Genomic DNA, 19,283 nt, shown 5'->3' with positions numbered 1-19,283 from the left:
TTGCTAAGAGGTCGTCTATGGGTCACATTGCTCAGCACGAAGCCCTGAAAATACCTCAAATAAATCTACTGCCATCCAGACATGTGTGGAGGTTCATGATATTGCCTATACTCAGCCTGCTCTCCAAGACTTAATCTCTCAAGACTCCCAGGCCTTGGCACCCTCAGGGAATGTTGTGATCATAACACTATTAGACACCCAGGATGATAGTAGTAATACTCAAATAAGAGGGAAAAGGGAGGGGGCAATCCCAAAACATAAGCACATTGATAAGAATATTCGTCCTTCCAAGAAGGCAAAAGCACCAAATGTAGACGGGACTAGTGAGGCCGGTAGTAAAGAGAAAGTGATGGGAACTACTGGGGAGGTGTCTGGGAAAGAAGAGGCTGGGTGTAAAACCACGGCCATGACTATTTTTGAGGATACTACCCTAGACGATACACTATCTGATATCTTTTCTAATTGTTCCACATCTAATAGTCTAGGTAAAACAGGAGAAAGGGAAGATCCATTAATATGTACCCTTACGACCCTAATTAAATCCTTACTCCTCTAGAAGAAAGGCTCCATGGGATAGAAACCCAACTTAAGGAATTGCAGAAAGATATAAAAGCACAGTATATTGGTCAGGCAAAAAGAGTAACACCAGCAATTTTGCCGGCTAATAAACCACAAATATAAAAAAAAAGTGCAGCGGGAGGGAAAAAAGCAGCACCTAAAACCCCCTTATTAAAACCAATTTCTTCAGAAACAAGTATAGCTTGTGCAACACCTACCCCTGCAATCATAGCAACCACAGATAAACCGGTTGATCCTATTGTACCCATTCATAATCCCGATAAATCTCAGCCAGACAGGGGCGAAAAACGTAGAAGCATCAATTTACCACCAGAAGCATGCCCCTACGTGGTGGTCCTGACTGGGGTTCCAGAACGGCCTACTCAAATCACAGAACCCTACTGGGCACTGAGAAATAAGGTGTCACATTGGTTAAATTCTAACCACCCTTTACCACCAGCAATAAGAAGTAACATCCTTATGGTTCGGAGGGTTCCCTGGGTGGTGCACAATAGAAAAAGATCTCATGGGGACTGTGTGGTTGTAACCTTTGAAGACCCTGACACGGTGGATTATATTTGTTCACGGGAACTAAGAAATTACGAATCATCAATTGTGGCCAGACATCTGTCCTATTTCTATATCTCAGTAGAGCAAACGGACAATAGATGGAGCTGGACTAGGGATTCAAACTACCCCAGGGGAGGGAGGGGGCATGAAATGTATAGGAATTCCAACCCAAATAGTTGGGGAGCGGGGGGAGACGATGGATGGACCTTAGTGCAACGAAGGGCCGGGAGAACCCCTCATTCTTGACAGCAGCATAGGGCAGAATGGATGGGTCCACAATTTGTTCCACCTTTGATCCCTTGCTACAATCGGTTCAGTAATTTAGAGAGTGTGAAATGGTCCCCCAGTGCATCCCTTCTTTATGTACTCCCCCAAACTCTATCGACAGTAGTTCCCGACAGGATGTGTCCGATACTACTGTAAGAAGTTTAAACCTGGAGAAGGAGACTAATATATGTAAAAATGGAGCAGGACATAAGAGTAAGGGTGGTCAATTCCCTGTACCTAAAAAAGCCCATGGTAAAAGTAATTTAGAAGAAAATGGGAAGGAAATGGGAAACGCTGTCACTGATTTGGTAGTAGTAAATAAGAATAAAGAAACCTGTAGCTTGATGTTTTGGAACGTCGCAGGCCTAAGACAGAAAATGACCAATCCTTCTTGGGAAACTGTTATAGATAATCATGATGTTGTGGCCTTACAGGAAACTTGGACCGTCGATCCCATACATATGAACGGTTATAAAACTTATTGTACGCCCGCAGTGGGGGGAGCTTATGGGAGACCTAAGGGTGGCTTAATTACGTTCCTCTCAAATCGTTTGTCATATGAGAGGGTACGATTTTACTCTAAATGTAATTTTTATCATAAAATGGTAATTGACACTAGGAGGGGAGCTAGTGTCCTTATCATAAATTTCTACAATAATATTCCAAGTAGTACGATACAGGACATATTGAAAATGTTAAGTAATGATTTACAGTGTGAAATAGATAGCAAGGGGAAGGAAGTAATGATATTGTTGGGGGTGGGGGGGTATTTTAATTGTCCACTATGTAAAAAGGGTAAAAAAGGCATTTGTGGTTTAATGTTAGAGCAAGACATTAATCTCACACATTTTGATCATACTCTGTTTGGGGATCTGTTAAATGAGATATTATTTAATTATGATCTGGGATATGCAAATGAAGTGGCCCATCAACCAACATCATTTGCCCCGACCTTTATTGGCAGGGGAGCATCAACCACCATTGATTTTATTATCTGTTCAAATAGCTATGGCCTTAAATTAATTGGATATAAGATTTTGGATTCACCAATGAGCGATCATTTCCCACAAATCCTTGAGATGGATACTCCATTTGTGATATGGCAAAAAGATCTGCCCCCTACCCATGAAGCCCAGGACGTGACGCTGGGTAGGCAAAATGGGTATACACTCAAGTGGAGTAAGGTGGTCCCGGATGAGTTCTTAGCTAAGTTGATGAATGCCTGCTCAGATAGCTTTAGAGTTTGCCTGGATGAAGATTCCATGAGTGAACATATAATAGAACACTTCTACATTATAGCTTCTACTATTAAGGAGAATCTGAGGGTGGAGTTAAGGAATGGGTGCAAAAATAACAGAAGATGGTTTAATACGGAATGTACCAAGGCCCTGACTGAGCTCAAACATGCGATACATCGGGTGCCCCGGGATCTCTCTTTAATAAGAGATTTAAGAAAATTTTATAACTTGGCACTGACCAATAGAAAGAATGCCATAAAGGAAATGGTCTGGGAAGAGTTATATGCAACCTCAGAATCTAAAGATATATCTGCTTTTTGGAGGGTGGTAAATGCCCCCTCCTTTGTGATAATACCAAAGCTCGCATTGAAATTGCGATAAATGAAGATGAGTGGGTTGCACATTTTTCTACTCTTTATATGACTTTAGAAGAAACTCCCGAAAGAGAATCAAACAGAGTGTACGAGAAAGGGGATGATGTACAAAATTTGGTGGTAACTCTCCCCGAAGTTTTAAGGAGTATAAAAGCCACAAAGGGTGGAAAGGCTGCAGGTCCAGATGGGATCCCAGCGGACCTGTATAAAGCAAATAGTGACATCTGGGGTCCCATTCTGGTACAGCTTTGTAATGCAGCCTTAGCAAGTGATCTGAGTCCGTCATGGTATACATTGATCATTGTCCCTATCTACAAGAAGGGAGATAGACAAAACTGTGCATGTTATAGGCCAATATCCCTACTTGACTCATCGATAAAGATCCTTGGTAGAGTTATTTTAGAAAAATTACAATATTGGGCTGAGGACAACGGGGTAGTAAGTGATCTTCAATTTGGATTCCAAAAGGGTATAGGAACCATTGAGCAGGGCTTAAATTTATTTATAGTTCAGCAGAAATACATAACGATAAAAAGGGAGCGTTTATATTTTACGTTCGTCGACCTTACATCGGCTTTTGATTGTGTATCCCACAATAAACTATGGGATTTGCTGCAAAGGCTGGAGGTGGAAGAACCGATTATTCGGTTTCTGAGGGAGTTGTATTCAGGGGCTACTGTTCGCTACGGAAAAGGGGGGGAATGTAGTAGATCATTTGGAATAGGGTGTGGTGTACGCCAGGGGTGCGTCCTGGCACCTTTCTTATTCTTGATCTACATAAATGGTCTAGAGGCTCGTCTCCTGCAAGAGTGCAGGGATATGCCCATGGTGGGTAGAAGATCTATCCCTGCGCTCTTGTATGCAGACGATGCTGTTTTAATGGCCCGTACCCCCATGGCCCTGCAAAAACTGTTAACTTCCTTCAATAACTTTATGCTCAGCCTGGATTTAATTATTTACTGCAGCAAAACTTTCTACATGAATTGTGGACCACGAACAAATAAACAAATGAAAACGATGTTTATAAATAATTCTCCCTTAGAAAATACGTCCACTTTTCCTTATTTAGGCATCCTGGTTCATGAGAGTGGTTCCTGGGCAAGTGCAATAAAAGCGAGAACTCTTTTGTTCTCAAAGACAATAATGGCCTTAAAGAGTTTTATAAAACAAACTGGGAAAGAAACCAATAAGAGAAATTTTAACTATTTATAATGCAACGTGTCTATCTGTGGCTTTGTATGGATCAGGATTGTGGGGGTATTCCAACATAAAATCGATTCAGTTAGTGGAGAACAAGTTTATGCGGCACATTTTGTCCATAGCCGAAAGTATTGCAACCACTATTTGCCACGTGGAGTTGGGGCAGCCATATATCTCTGATATAATTAGAACACAGCCCATCCTCCTGTGGCACAGGGTATGGACTGTAAACGAGTGTGTTGTAAACCGTGCCATACTCCAGGATGTGTTAAAACTTGATCATGTGAGTGATTTTAAGTGGTTAAATTATGTTAAGACCTTCCTGACAGAAATTGACTGTTTACAATATTACGAGGACCCACTGACAATGGTACACATATCGAGAAAATCATTGAAAAAAATGTGTATGGAATACCTAAGGGAAAAAAGACTGTCAGATGAAATTAAGAAAAAGATGGTCTGCGCACACCAGCTGATTTAAACTGGAGAAAAATTACAGCCATACTTAAGCCTCCCCATGTCGAACCGTGATAGATTCCTTTTAACACGTTTTAGACTTTATATACTTTTTAGGTTACTGACATTCCCAGAAATGAACTCTTGGTCAAATGAATTATGTATGTGCCCATGTGATGAACTGTCTCTGGAATCGGATATCCATGTTTTATTTTTTTGTAAATTTTATACTTTGCCTCGTAGAAAAATTTATTGCCCTGCACTTAAAGATATGAATTTAAATAGATGCCGCCCAGCATTTTTAGAATGACAAAGAATGGACACTGTTTTTATTGTTGCATCATTATCAGAATTTTTTAAGCATGTTTTTAAATTGCGAAAATCGATATGTTTGGATGATTTTTAAATGTTTTTAGTAAAAATTGTGCTTCCTTCGCCTCTGATGAAGTTTGCTGTAATATTCACTGTAAATGAATTCTTATCTTGTCGCTTTTATGGTTATTGTTTCTTTTAACCGAATAAAGTACTTTTTTACTTTGACTGCTGATGAGAGAGTGTGCTGCAGGCCTGTCTGGAACTTGCTCAGTGTTGATTCTCACCAACTACATGCGCTTGCTGACCCTGATGTTGTGTCTGCTTCTTTACTGTGTATGCCTCAATCTGCGTTTTACTGTGCCTGACTATATACCGGGTGAAGAATGCTCCAGCACTCACCCATTGATGGCTCTTGTAGGACTCTGCACTGCACTGTGGCTAGTCCGGGACTTACATGCTGCTTACCCCACCTCCTAAAAAAGCAAGTGTTGACATAGTGTGATGAAGTCATGTGCATTTTGCAAGAAAAGGCACAATGCGTATGCCGATACCAAGCCGCTGCATGAAAACTTCCTGAGGACAACTGATCCAATCGAACCCATGGAAATATGGCTCAATATTATCCTTTATTGATGGAACAAAACTCTTACAAAATATGCTCACAATAAATAGGATACAGATAAGGTACAAACAGTTTAAAATTGTGGCTTGCCTCTTGGTAGTGGCCTATAGATAAAATGTAAAGATTTAGAAGCCAGAGTTGCGGTAACCCTGTGCGGTGGTATGTGGTGTTGTTTGGCTGTGCGTCGTGTCATCTGTGCCAGAAGTAAAGTGCGCAGTAGTTATATGGGTGCCACCCTGGCATGCTGATGTCAGTTCTTTTCTTTCAGTGCCAGATAGCGTTCATCTGGTCTGAGCTAGCCTCAGTCATTTTTTTATTGGCTTTTTGTGACTTTGTTAACTCTTTTTGAGAGTTTTTCTCTCCTTGTGTGAAGGATGTCACCCAGGAAAATGGCTGGTTTCAAACCATGTGGAGCCTGTCACAGGCAGATGTCTGTTACAGACCCCCACTAGGTGGGTTTGTGGTTTTGGAGCGTGGCCACAACTCCAAAGACCTGTGAGGACTGCCATGCCATATGAGCAATCCCTCAAGGTCCTCCCCGCCTGGCGTCTGTCCACTCCTTGACGCTCAAGATCTTGGTTGCGCAGAAGGTCCCAGGATCATTCGTGTAGCCTCACCCGGGGATCGATGTTGCAATCCAAGTTATCAGGTATGTCCCAAATACATTAAAAAAATCTAAGAAGTTGAAGAAGTTTTCGACTAAACCATACCTGTCAAAGTTGTCTGATGAGGCACAGGAGCGTCGGCACACCAGACCTCCCTTTTCAGCAGCAGAGCCTGAGTCAAGGTCCGCTCAGCACTTCCTCAACTTTCCGAGAGTCAGAGCGACCGCTGCACAGCTCAAAGAATTTTATGAGGCCATGCACCTCATACTTGGGCGCCTCTGGAGGGCCTTTAGTCCCCCTGGGTTCAGGATGGGCCCCTACTGGATCACCGTTAACAGGTTTGCTCTCGATGGCTGTCGGGCCCCATGGATCCCTTGCTGGATATAAAGCTGGCAGTCGGGAAGACCTAGACCTTCCTCGATACCCGCTGCAGTACCAACACCCATGGCCATCCTCATTCCCTACTCCGACATGGATGCAGATGGGCATTGTCGATTCTGACGCCAAACAAGTCCATGCTTCTTGGAGTGGAGCCAGTGCCTTTTTCTATTAATAGACCTAGAGAGGAAGAAGAATGGGAGGGGTCTGAGGAAGCTTCTGGGATGGGGTGGCCATCTTAGAGAGGTGAAGATCAGAGGACTCTGGTCTCTGGCGGAGTCTGGGTTCCACATCAGTCTTTTGGAGATACGGGTGATTCGCTTGGCATTAAAAGCCTTTCTTCCTTCGAGCAAGGGAAAACTGGTACAGGTGTTCACGGATAACAACGCTGCAATGTGGTACTGCAACAAAGAGGATGGGGTGGGTTTGTAGACCCTTTTCAAGAGGCTGTATGTCTCTTGACATGGCTGGAACACCAGGACATTTTCCTGGTGGTTCAAAACCTGGTGAACTCTGAACGACAGGGTGGACGAACTCAGTTGAATATCCCTAGCAGATCACGAATGGCATCTCCATCGGAGGTGGTGCAAGGACTCTTTCAGCAATTGTGATAGCCTTGGTTAGATCTGTTCTCCACCTCCGAGAATGCACAATTTCAGCAGTTCTGTGTGCTGTAGTTTCCATGTCTACTCTCGCTCGGAGGCGATTTTCATCTGGAGTAGAGCTTTGGCCTCCTGTACACTTGTCTGCCAATACCAATAAGATCAAGAATGACCAGACCAAAGTTATTCTTGTGGCTCCAGATTGGGCACAGAGAGTCTGGTATCCCGAGATGTTGAGCTTGACAATCGGTCCTCTGAGCTAGCTGCCCCTTCAAGAGGATCTACGGTCGCAGTAGCAGGGGAGGGTTCCGCACCTGAACCTGCGTACCTTTCACCTTCATGCGTGGAGATTGAAGGCAATAGTTGACAGCTTTTGACTTTCCTTCTAAAATCTGTTGCATTATTCTGGCAGCCAGGTTTCTCTTCACCTAGTTGGTATACATCTGCTGCTGGGATAAGTTTGTGACCAGGTGCGATTCCCACAACATTGACCCCCTCCCTTAACCTTTATCCCAGGTTCTTCTATTTGCTCTCTCTTTAGCCAGCTGGGCTTTGCTCTGGGCACAATTAAAGGTTATCTTTCAACCATTTCGGCTTTTTTCAGTTGCCTAACTAACTTTTGTTGTTTAAGACCCCTGTTTTGGCTAGGTTTCTTAAAGGATTGCAACATGTTTCTCCAAGTCATTCAGTATGTCCCAGTGGGATCGGAACCTGGTTCTGACATTTTTTATATGTGCACTATTTGAGCCTTTGCACAATTGCCCTCTGAGGCCCTTGACCATCTAAACTGTATTTTTAGTACGCATAACATCAGCTAGGAGGGTCAGCGAATTACAGGTGCTCTCGGTACACCCTCCATACACTACCTTTTACCCAGAAAAGTTGCTTCTTCGGACACATGCCTTTTTCCGAAGATTGTGACTCCCTTCCATGTAGGCCAAAACATCACCCTGCCTACTCTCTTTGTTCTGCCTCATCCCTCTAAAGAAGAAGAGAGACCCTACTGTCTGGATCCAAAAAGAGTGTTGTCGTTCTACCGAGACTGTACAAAAGACTTCTGGGAGAATGATGAACTCTTTGTGGGGTACGTAGGAGCTAACAATGGGAACAATGTACAGAAACGTACCAGCTCTAGATGGATAGTGCTCTGCATCAAGATCTGCTACACAGTTGCCTAGAACAACCCCTTGGGAGTTTGCTCATTCCACCAGAGCTAATGCTGCAACCGCTGCTTTAGCTGCAGAGTTTCTGTCCCGGATATCTGTCAGGCAGCAACGTGGGCATCCTTGCACACGTTTACCAAGCACTGCTATATGGTCAATGAGGTATGTTGCAATGGGCACTTCACCTGTTCGGTTCTACAGGACTTTTGGATTAAAAATTGGCTTTGCAAATCCACCTCCGGGAAAGGCATTTCTGGTGTATCTATTGTAAGGTAAGGAGCCATGAGTCTCTGTCCAAGAAACAAGTTACTATCCTTCAGTACTACCTTATCTGTTAGAGACTCTATCAGGCCGATTTTAGTATCAGGGACACCCTACAGAGGGCCTTAGTTTTTTCTGCACCAGTGGACACTTCTCATCGTGGCTCTGCACTATTGGCATGGAAAGTCGCAAAAATATATAGGTACAGCGCACGTCACTTCTGGTGTGGACACCTCCGCCATCAAGGAGCCAAACGGCACAACCTACTGGCGTCCAGGGATAATACTCAAAATTTTTCTGTCTGTCTTGTCTTCTTCCTCTTGCCTTCCTTCTTCCCTTCTATTTTCTTTCCTACTTTCTTACTTTCTTCCTTTTTCTTTTTTCCTTATTCCTTTTATTTCCTTCTTTTGTTCCTTCTTATTTTCCTTCTATCTTTCCTTCTTTATTTATTTGTTCCTTCTACGTTTCATTCCCTCTTTCTTTCCTTCGTTCTTTCTTTCATCTCTTTCTTTTTCTTTTACTTTCCCATCCTTTTTTCGTCTTTTCCCTCCTTTCCTTCTTTTTCCCTCCTTTTCCGTTCCATTTATTCTTTCCTTCGTTGTTTTTTGCTTTTTCCTTCTTTCCTTCTTTTTCTGTCATTTTCTATTCCTTTTTTCGCTTCTTTTTTGTTCCCTTCTTTCATTTTTCCTTCTTTCCTTCTTTTTCCTTCCTTCTTTCTAGCCTTCAGTTCACATGAATTCTGAATATAAGTTATCTGTGTTCTCTAACTTTGCAACCCTGTTCTTTCTTCCATTATATCTTTCTTTGTTTATTTCTCTTTGTTTTTTTTCTTCCTTTCTTACTTGATTTGCATCTTTCTTGAACTCGTTCTCAAAGGCAAGAAGCTAACAGCCAATGCCAGACTAATTGTGTTTTTTAGGTCTGCGTTACCAAGAACTTTTGATTTTACTAAAATGATGTGTATAACATATTTACTTATAGGGATTTTCAGCCTGACTTGATTCATTAGTTGTGTCATTCTCAATTTTCTTCCACCCACTCCAGCCTACATTAAGGGGCAATGCGTCAGCCCTTTTGCCTATTGGCTGATTTCACTATGACTTATGGCATGCTTCCCTGTCACAAGGAGCACATCCATAAGCAAAGTAGTTCCTCCAGTGCCAGGGAGTGCCTTTTTTAGATTTAAAACATTTTTGCCTTTAGCCAATAGAGTTTTCTTTTAGTTTGTTAAGGGCTCAGCAGCTCTTGAACAATAAAGATTTACAAAAACCATGACACTACAAGAGAAGAATAGCCAGAAGGCTGGAGGCCAACGCCAGATATATTGGATTTGCAGCTGCTTGATTAGCTCGGGGGTAGACCATAATCTCTACATCTAATCTTGCCAAGAATGTCCTCCACATGGGTAAGTCTTTCGCAGTTCTGAGATTTATATATTGCTTTTGCTCCATGCAACAACTTTTTATACATAACTGCTAAGGTATTTTTGAATACCCTGGTCTGAAGTAGGACAGTGCACAAAGAGAACAAAAATCCAATCAGAAGAACCGGAGATATGCAATTACAAAGTTTTAAATAGCACCTAAAAGCACAGCGTGATACACGTGGTCATTTGGTTGTGCTAGATCAGGGGAAGTCACAAGTTCAGGCTGACTAAGCACGTGCCATATACATGGACCAGGTTTGTCCTACTAAAAACGGTCCTTCTCAAAGTCTGGTCCAAGGAGTCCAGATCACGGTGGAGGGGGAGGCTGCAAGGATTAGGTAGAGTGTCGCAGGTCGTCATTGCAGTAGCTCGAAGATCAGGCCTGGCGTCACGGTTGGTCATCATTGTGGCGTGAATATCCGGTCAGGTGTCATCAATAGCTCTTGCTGGAGCTTTGCATTGGGAGTTGTGGGATTCTCAGCGGGCTGTCGTTGCTGTAGCGCTAAGGGCAGGTCTTGTGTATCGGTCATTACTGGTGGTTGCTGTAGCGTGAAGAGCCTGGTTCACCAGAGCTTCTCATTAGCAATTGTCGAAAGTGGCAGTCTCAGTGCGTATGTGCTCGTTCACAGTCACGAAGAGCCTAAAACTTCAGTATTTCACCTTTCTTTACAGAGGAATGCACTCTAAGGACAGCCAAGGGTCCAGTATCTGGGGAAGCACCTCTTGGGGATCAGGAACTCACACTACCGGAAACCAGCGAGGCTCAGGCAGGTCTAGTTGCAAATCTGGTCAGCTGGACAGATGCACAACAGGTCTCTGGAGCTTATGTCTCTGTAGCTCACAGGGAGGCCAGCCAGCTAGCCCCTGCAGTCACTCTGGTCGCCCTGTGTTTAGTAAGGAGTTCCAGGCTTCCTTCCACTGGCAGCAGGGCAGTTCTGAGTCTTCCCTAGGTCCAGAAGTGATCTGATGAGTGGTTCAGGAAGTCGTCTAGTTATACCTGGTGCCAACCTTTGAAGTAGGGGGTCTCCCTACACTACCCCCACATCTGGTTCTGGAATGTTCTTGCCCCCCCTTTTAAAAGCCCCAAATAATCAGCGGTTACAAAAGACTGTGTCAAGTATCTGTATGTATGCTGGAGGCGGCCGTTTGAAATGTAGGTGAGGCAGGGAAGAGCTCTGCCCCAACTATCCTGACAACACCTAGTCCCCTTTTGTCTCACTGCCTGGGAGAAATACACAAAGCCCAGCAGATAAGCTGTTCACAGCAATGTGCCCCTGGACCATAGCAGCAGGCACTAAATGGTTAGGATAAGAAAATGCCAACTTTCTAAAAGTGGTATTTTCAGAATTGTGATTTGAAATCTGACTTTACCATTAAGGAGGATTTTAAATTACAATTCGTTTAAGTGCAAACGCAATTTTTATAACTTAAGTTATCACTTATTAAGTGCAATACGGTAACACTAGGTTATCCTATGGAAGAGATAGGCATTGCAATAGTGAGGAAGCATTGGCAAAGCCAATAGGCTTCGTCTATGCAGGGATTATTTGCTTTACCAATGCTTTTTCTTTTTTTACATATTGCGCAGCAGCACAAGCTGCTGTGCAACAGGGCTTAGAGTAAAACAAAAAACGCTATGACATGGGCAGTGCTAGCCACGCTAAAAGCGTATGCTTTTTTGTCTTTAAGCCATGTTGCATAACAGTTCTTGCTGCTGGTCAACATGTAAAAAACATAAAACACTGACAAAACCAATTGATCGCGCATAGTCAAAACCTATTGGTGTGCCAATGTTTTATTTACAAGAGATTTTGCAAGCTCAGCGCAAGTGCAAAACCTAAAAAAGCCCAGATGGTCAGATAGGTAAAAAGGAGAGCACAGACTAATGAGGAAACAAATAGAGTTTGGCTGATGGAAATGAGAACAGTATGCAGGGCCCGCTGAGGGGAGATATGCAGGCAGGAAAAGGAGGAAACACGGCAATGGGGGCGGGTAGTACATAAATACATAAAAAATTATATGCATAAAAAAAACGATTTAGATCTGACGCTGCGCCGCTCCGTCTTCCTCCTTTTCCCATCCCCAGACTGGTGGACACTGCACAGGTTACCAAATGCCAATACCAGCACTTCTCTCATGCTGGGAATGCTAGTCCCAGCATGGGAGAACGGCTGGGATTGGTCCTAGTGATGTAGTTCAGCGCTCAGACAGATGCTGGGAGCCTGTGGCGTTTCTCCACCCGGCTGTACAACACAGCTGGGTGGAGAAATACTAAGTGCGCATTACGGTTTGGCAGCCCTAAAACAGCCGGCCAAACCGTCATGCGCATTTAGTAGTGACCACAACTCCCCCTTGTGAAGCTCAGGAAGATGGCGCGGTCCCGCTACTCGGCTACCCAGCAAAGGCAGTGGTGAAAAAAAAAAGTTCACATTATTTAATTCTTTTCTTTTTAGGTCGAGGACCGAAAGGCTGCGCTTGCGCAATCTCCGGGAGGAGATTTTATGTTATTTAGTAAGGGGGCTTGAACCCGCCTCTCTCCTCCATTGGCTGGCTTCCTAAATGGAGGCCAGCCATTGGAGGAGAGGGGCGTCACTCAGTTCAAGCCCCGTCTCTTTCGGATTCGGGGGCGTTTTTTTGCTGTCCTTTCGACTGTGACGTCATCCGTCACTAAGAACCAAAGAACACGCCCCCGAATCCGAAAATTTCGGATGTTTGCGGCTGCCATTTTTTTTTTTTGTTGTTGTCGTCAGGAATACAAGAGAACCTACGACAAGACTTGAAAGAAAGCAACACATGGCAAAGTAAGGCAAAGGCAACAATGTGTGAGAAAGAGGCCTATGCGTGTGCGGGAGAGAGGTGCGCTTGTCACCACCGGCAGGGGCGGCTCCGTCAGGAACACAAGAGAATCTACGACAAGACTTGAAAGAAAGCAACACAAAGTAAGGCAAAGGCAACAATGTGTGAGAAAGAGGCCTATGCGTGTTCGGGAGAGAGGTGCGCTTGTCACCACCCGCAGGGGCGGCTCGGCCTTTCATCTTTCTGATTTTAATAAAACAACTTAACTGAGTTGCACAATATTCGATTTGACATGCGGCTGGATGCTGAAGTGGTTGTTAAGCGCTATGAAAGCTGCGGTTTTATCTTGGGTGTGGCGGCTGCACTCCTTCCCGGCCATGGCTAGAATTCTGAAGTAACTCCGTCCCTTCTCTCATGTTCCCTGCGCGCCCTCCTCCCGGGAGGTATCAATGCTTGTCTAACACAGCGTCCGCCGTCCACGGCTGTGTCTCCATGGGCCCAGAGCAAACGGAAGAGGCAAATATTGGCACTGGTGCGAAGCGGACGAGGCCGGAGGGCTGAGTGGAGGCCTCACTTCAAGGCCCTCTGAGACCCTGCCCTCGACTCAGCCCTTCCACCCACCCACCTATACGGAAATACGTGAATTTATCAGGACTGTTAATTAGCCGTGTGCAGCTCACAATATAGTATTACCCATCTTAGCGAGGAGCTGGTTTGACCTCAGAAGGAGGGAAGGCTTGGACACACCTGCCCCGCTTCACAATGTTGACACGTAGTTTACACAAAGACCGCTGCAGCAGGCGCTCCCCGACTGAGCTACCTTGCCGGCTCTCTTGTAACACTATGATAATTTCTTTTGACTGTGGGGCTTGCAGTAAGTTTGGAAATGTTCTAAACACGGAAATGTTCTTAAGGCACGGATTATTTGCACAACATGAAGATTTGTTACACTTAAAATGACATTATTGTTTATCACAATCGGGGGGGGGGTTGGATTTGAACCCGGGGCCTCACTGTGACCTGCGGAGCACTGACCCTTCTCCCACGGAGGCATTATTACACGCCGAGCCCTCGGAAAAAGGGATTTCAGAAACTGAGTATCCCCATTGCCACCTCCATAGAGATGCAACTGCAGTCTCACGGCGGCGATTATTATTGACACAGCAACAAACATCATACGCCCTTATACACATAGTTTACTGGGTTTAGCAGCTACTGCGCTTCAGATAAGTGGGGAGGGGGAGAGAGAAAGAGAAACAGGTGTATGCGTGTGTGCGAGAGTTGTATGTGTGTATGCGAGAGTGGTAAGAGTTGTAGTGTGTGCGAGAGAGTGGGGTGTGTGTGTGCGAGAGAGTGGTGTGTGTATGAGAAGTGTATGGGTGTGTATGATTGAGGTGTGTGTGAGAGCTGGGTAAGAGATGTGCGTGTGTGAGAAAGAGGCCTATGTGTGTGCGGGAGAGAGGTGCGCTTCTCACCACCGGCAGGGGCGGCTCGGCTTTCATCTTTCTGATTTTAATAAAACAACTTAACTGAGTTGCACAATATTCGATTTGACATGCGGCTGGATGCTGAAGTGGTTGTTAAGCGCTATGAAAGCCGCGGTTTTATCTTGGGTGTGGCGGCTGCACTCCTTCCCAGCCTTAGCTAGAATTCTGAAGTAACTCCGTCCCTTCTCTCATTTTCCCTGCGCGCACTCCTCCCGGGAGGTATCAATGCTTGTCTAACACAGCGTCCGCCGTCCACGGCTGTGTCTCCATGGGCCCAGAGCAAACGGAAGAGGCAAATATTGGCGCTGGGGCGAAGCGGACGAGGCCGGAGGGCTGAGTGGAGGCCTCACTTCAAGGCCCTCTGATACCCTGCCCTCGACTCAGCCCTTCCACCCACCCACCTATACGGAAATACGTGAATTTATCAGGACTGTTAATTAGCCGTGCGCAGCTCACAATATATTTCCTAGAAGGGGGGAATGGCGGAACTTTCGGTGGTCCAAAGTGTGCCTTTCAGAGCGCGGGATGGCTTTGTGGCAGAGTGTGGTCAGAGGGGCCAGTAATAAGTTTGCACCTTCCGGTGGGTCTGACTAGGGGCTGCAGCGGATGCTTCCGCGAGCCCGTGGCACATGGCATGGCTAGTAAGCCCTGTCATTCTGTTTGATGCACTCATATTCAATGCATCCTTTATTTGCCCTGTGTTGGGTGCGGGTTGAAACTTCTGTCTCGGTGTGGGCAGCTGTAAGGTTGGGCATGTTTGGTGGGCAGGGCTGTTTGAACATTACATCCTCAGCGAGGCACCAACAGTCTTGTGTGTGAGGCCTTCGGCCTCCACTTGGTTGTTTAAGGCTGTTGTGGGCTGGGAGGTGCTTGCTAGGAGGTGCTGGCTGGGGGGTTCTGTCTGAAGGCTGGGGGGGTGCTGTCTGAGGCTGTGGGGTGCTTTCGGAAGGCTGGTGGTGCTTTCTGAGGGCTAGGAGGTGATGTCTGAGGCTGGGGGGTGCTGTCTGAAGGCTGGGGGTTGCTGGCTGGGGGTGCTTTCTGAAGTCTAGCTGGTGTTTCCCAGAGAAACATGTACATGATGCTTGTGAGACGGAAGGCTGTGCCTCATTGAAACAGTTACCAGCAGTCTCTGCCCTTGTGTCCTTGTATGGCGAAAAACTACTTTAATTATACCTGGGTCGGAAAAAGTGTAAAACCTCATGTGTGAAGGTGCCTTTAGTCCAGGCTTGTCAGAAGTGTTTGTGGGGCTTAAGTGAAAAAAAAAACGAATGTGTAAGTCCAAGGTATTCAGTTTATGCAAGGTGCCAAGAGCACCTCAATGAGAACTAAAATTATGCATCCCAGGAAAAGAGAACATATATTCCCTGCCCCCTGGCTGTGTTTGCTTCCCTGCCCCCTGGCTGTGCTTGCTTCCCTGACCCCTGGCTGTGCTTGCTTCCCTGACCCCTGGCTGTGCTTGCTTCCCTGCCCCCTGGCTGTGTTTGCTTCCCTGCCCCCTGGCTGTGCTTGCTTCCCTGACCCCTGGCTGTGCTTGCTTCCCTGCCCCCTGGCTCTGCTTGCTTCCCTGCCCCCTGGCTGTGCTTGCTTCCCTGCCCCCTGGCTCTGCTTGCTCCCCTGCCCCCTGGCTGTGCTTGCTCCCCTGCCCCCTGGCTGTGCTTGCTCCCCTGCCCCCTGGCTGTGCTTGCTCCCCTGGCTGTGCTTGCTCCCTCGCTGTGCTTGCTTCCCTGCACCCTTGCTATGCTTGCTTCCCTGCACCCTCGCCTTGCTTGCTTCCCTGCACCCTCGCTGTGCTTGCTTCCCTGCACCCTCGCTGTGCTTGCTTCCCTGCACCCTCGCTGTGCTTGCTTCCCTGCACCCTCGCTGTGCTTGCTTCCCTGCACCCTCGCTGTGCTTGCTTCCCTGCACCCTCGCTGTGCTTGCTTCCCTGCCCCCTCGCTGTGCTTGCTTCCCTGCCCCCTGGCTGTGCTTGCTCCCCTGCCCCCTGGCTGTGCTTGCTCCCCTGCCCCCTGGCTGTGCTTGCTCCCCTGCCCCCTGGCTGTGCTTGCTCCCCTGCCCCCTGGCTGTGCTTCCTCCCCTGGCTGTGCTTGCTCCCCTGCTCCCTCGCTGTGCTTGCTTCCCTGCACCCTTGCTATGCTTGCTTCCCTGCACCCTCGCCTTGCTTGCTTCCCTGCACCCTCGCTGTGCTTGCTTCCCTGCACCCTCGCTGTGCTTGCTTCCCTGCACCCTCGCTGTGCTTGCTTCCCTGCACCCTCGCTGTGCTTGCTTCCCTGCACCCTCGCTGTGCTTGCTTACCTGCACCCTCGCTGTGCTTGCTTACCTGCACCCTCGCTGTGCTTGCTTCCCTGCCCCCTCGCTGTGCTTGCTTCCCTGCCCCCTCGCTGTGCTTGCTTCCCTGCCCCCTGGCTGTGCTTGCTCCCCTGCCCCCTGGCTGTGCTTGCTTCCCTGCCCCCTCGCTGTGCTTGCTCTCCTGTGTGTGTTTGTGGCTCTGGGTGTGTATGTGGCTCTGGGTGTGTATGTGGCTCTGGGTGTGTGTGTGGCTCTGGGTGTGTGTGTGTGTGTGGCTCTGGGTGTGTGTGGGGCTCTGGGTGTGTGTGGGGCTCTGGGTGTGTGTGGGGCTCTGGGTGTGTGTGGGGCTCTGGGTGTGTGTGGGGCTCTGGGTGTGTGTGGGGCTCTGTGTGTGTGGGGGGCTCTGTGTGTGTGGGGGGCTCTGTGTGTGTGGGGGGCTCTGTGTGTGTGGGGGGCTCTGTGTGTGTGTGGGGCTCTGTGTGTGTGTGGGGCTCTGTGTGTGTGTGTGTGTATGTGTGTGTGTGTGTGGCTCTGTGTGGATAGCTTTTTTTGTAGGTGGCTCAATGTGTGGGTGGCTCTGTCTGTGTGAGAGTGGCTCTGTGTAGGGGGCTCTATGTGAATGACTGTGTGAGTGGCTCTGTGTGGGTGGGTCTGTATGTGTGTGTGGGTGGCTTTGTGTGTGTGCCTCTGTGTGGGTGTAAATGCAATAGGTCATGCATTTGCGAGCGATTAAGCTATTGGCATTGTAAATGACAAGGCCATTTATTTAACGATTAAACTATTGGCAATGTAAATGACAATGCCATTTATTTATGATTAAAAAAAAAAAAGAATTGTCATGAGCAATGCCAATAGCTCTACCTTTAATGATGCCTAGACCATTGCATTGTAAATGCTTGTCCATTGTTGCCTCTGCTGCGTAGCAGCAGTGGGATAACGCTGCTTCGCCATAGCGTAGGAGCCGGACCTGAAACACAGGCTCTATGGGGGAGAAAGGAGAAGGTGAGGGATTTGATTTTGATGCTCAACTATGGGAAATGCAAAAAGAAGGAACCGCTTGCTGTGAGGGAAAGTTAGGTGTAATAAGGAGAGCAGAGAGTGCTTTTTAATTCACTAAGTACTATTTTCAACCGCCAAGAACTAGAAAGCTTGCTGCCTCTCTCTGGGACATGGGATGCACTGTCACACCCAATAGGTCGAACGATGGGGGCTTGGAGTGGTGAGACCAGTGGCAGCTGTCACCGAATAGCACTGGTGGGGCAGGAGGGATAGAAAAATAAATATAAAAACGTTACTTAGCTTGCTGCCGGACCACCGCCTCGCCTCGCGTCCGTCCTCCTCTGTTCCTGCTTGAAGCAGGTAGAACACACAGGCCACCCTGAGCCAATCGCAATGCTGTAATGCAACGTTGTGATTGGTCTGAGTACTGTGATTCGGCGCTCAAGCGTGGACTATGAGCCGGTGTATGTTCATCACCAGGCTGTGTACTGCAGCCTGGTGGGTAACATGCAAAGTGCGCATGACTATTTGGCCGGACCAAGACGGTCAGCCAAACCGTCAAGCTCACTTAAGTGCCCCAACCACTCCTCCCCTGCTGGCTGTGGCAACAGCCAAGCCCCTCCCTGCCCCGTAAACCTGCCTGACAAAGGAAAAATTCAATGATAATAACAGTGTTATCATTTTATTTTTCCTTTTTCCACTGCTCAACATGCAGTCGGACGGCGCTCCTCTGCCTCAGCAAAGTAGCCGCCGCTGGGTGAGACCGCACAGACATTCACTGCAGGATAGATATTACTATCCTGGGGAGTGAGGGTGGAAGCATGCCGAGAATAGGGCTCAAAATAAAAACGAATTGCAAAATTAAATGGTATTAAAGTGAAATGGCTCAAGCTGTGCGTGTTTAGACGAGCAAAAGAGGGAGAAAGAGGGGCATAGCTCCTCCATTGGTGCAGCAGGTGCTGTGGAACTGGGTCCCAGAGCCCTGGCAAGCCTACTGAACCCTATTGTTGTATTTTATCATTTGAATAGCAGCCAGGAGGCAGCAATTTCCTTCCTTGCACTAGGGCCCAAGACACACCGACTAAGCTAGTGGGTGGAGTTCTCCCATTTTACATTAGGTGGGCACGTACTCTTACGTTTTTTAACAGGTGGAGGTTATTGTCTTTGAGCCTTTCCATTTTCACCAGACTTATGTGCATGAAAAGATAAAAAAGGTATACATTATTTTCATTTCATGTGCTAACAGCTAGAACAGTTGTTACTACCGCCAATGGGCGCATTCTGAGACTGGTCTTGAGATGCACTTTCTCCGTAGGCACTCCAGCAGGTTCATTAACTGACTAAGCAGTCGATTTTTCCTGTTCGTGTGAAAGAAGTCGGTTGCTGGTTATGTGAACATTTTCACATGGAATATTGCTCCCTTTACCAAGTGACTGGTGTTATCTAAATTTTTGTAGTATTCCACAGCGCCTCAAAGGTGCAGTGAGACCGCACGTGGGCAGTTTACATAAACCAAATACATTAACGAATAAACATCCGAATTTCCACTGTGAATGCTTTAACGTACTCAGCCAAAAAGTTGCTTTTCGGTCAAGCACAAGGTTTCTTGAAAGTTGATGCTGCGTACAATTTCTTCAGGTTTACTCTCCAAAAACAGGTACATGACGCTGTGCCTCAAAG

At 46.8% G+C, this 19,283-nt stretch overlaps 1 protein-coding gene across 5 annotated transcripts in view; it reads left to right on the top strand.

Moving 5' to 3' along the window:
- CAB39L (calcium binding protein 39 like) overlaps nt 1-19,283 on the top strand; it is a 698,257-nt gene that overhangs the window by 478,268 nt on the left and 200,706 nt on the right. The gene's annotated exons all lie outside the window — the stretch shown is intronic.

Source organism: Lissotriton helveticus, chromosome 8 (genome assembly GCF_964261635.1).
Source record: "Lissotriton helveticus chromosome 8, aLisHel1.1, whole genome shotgun sequence".
NCBI classification, from domain to species: domain Eukaryota; kingdom Metazoa; phylum Chordata; class Amphibia; order Caudata; family Salamandridae; genus Lissotriton; species Lissotriton helveticus.
Note: the sequence above shows the minus strand (reverse complement) of the source record. Positions and strands in the feature narration are given on the sequence as shown.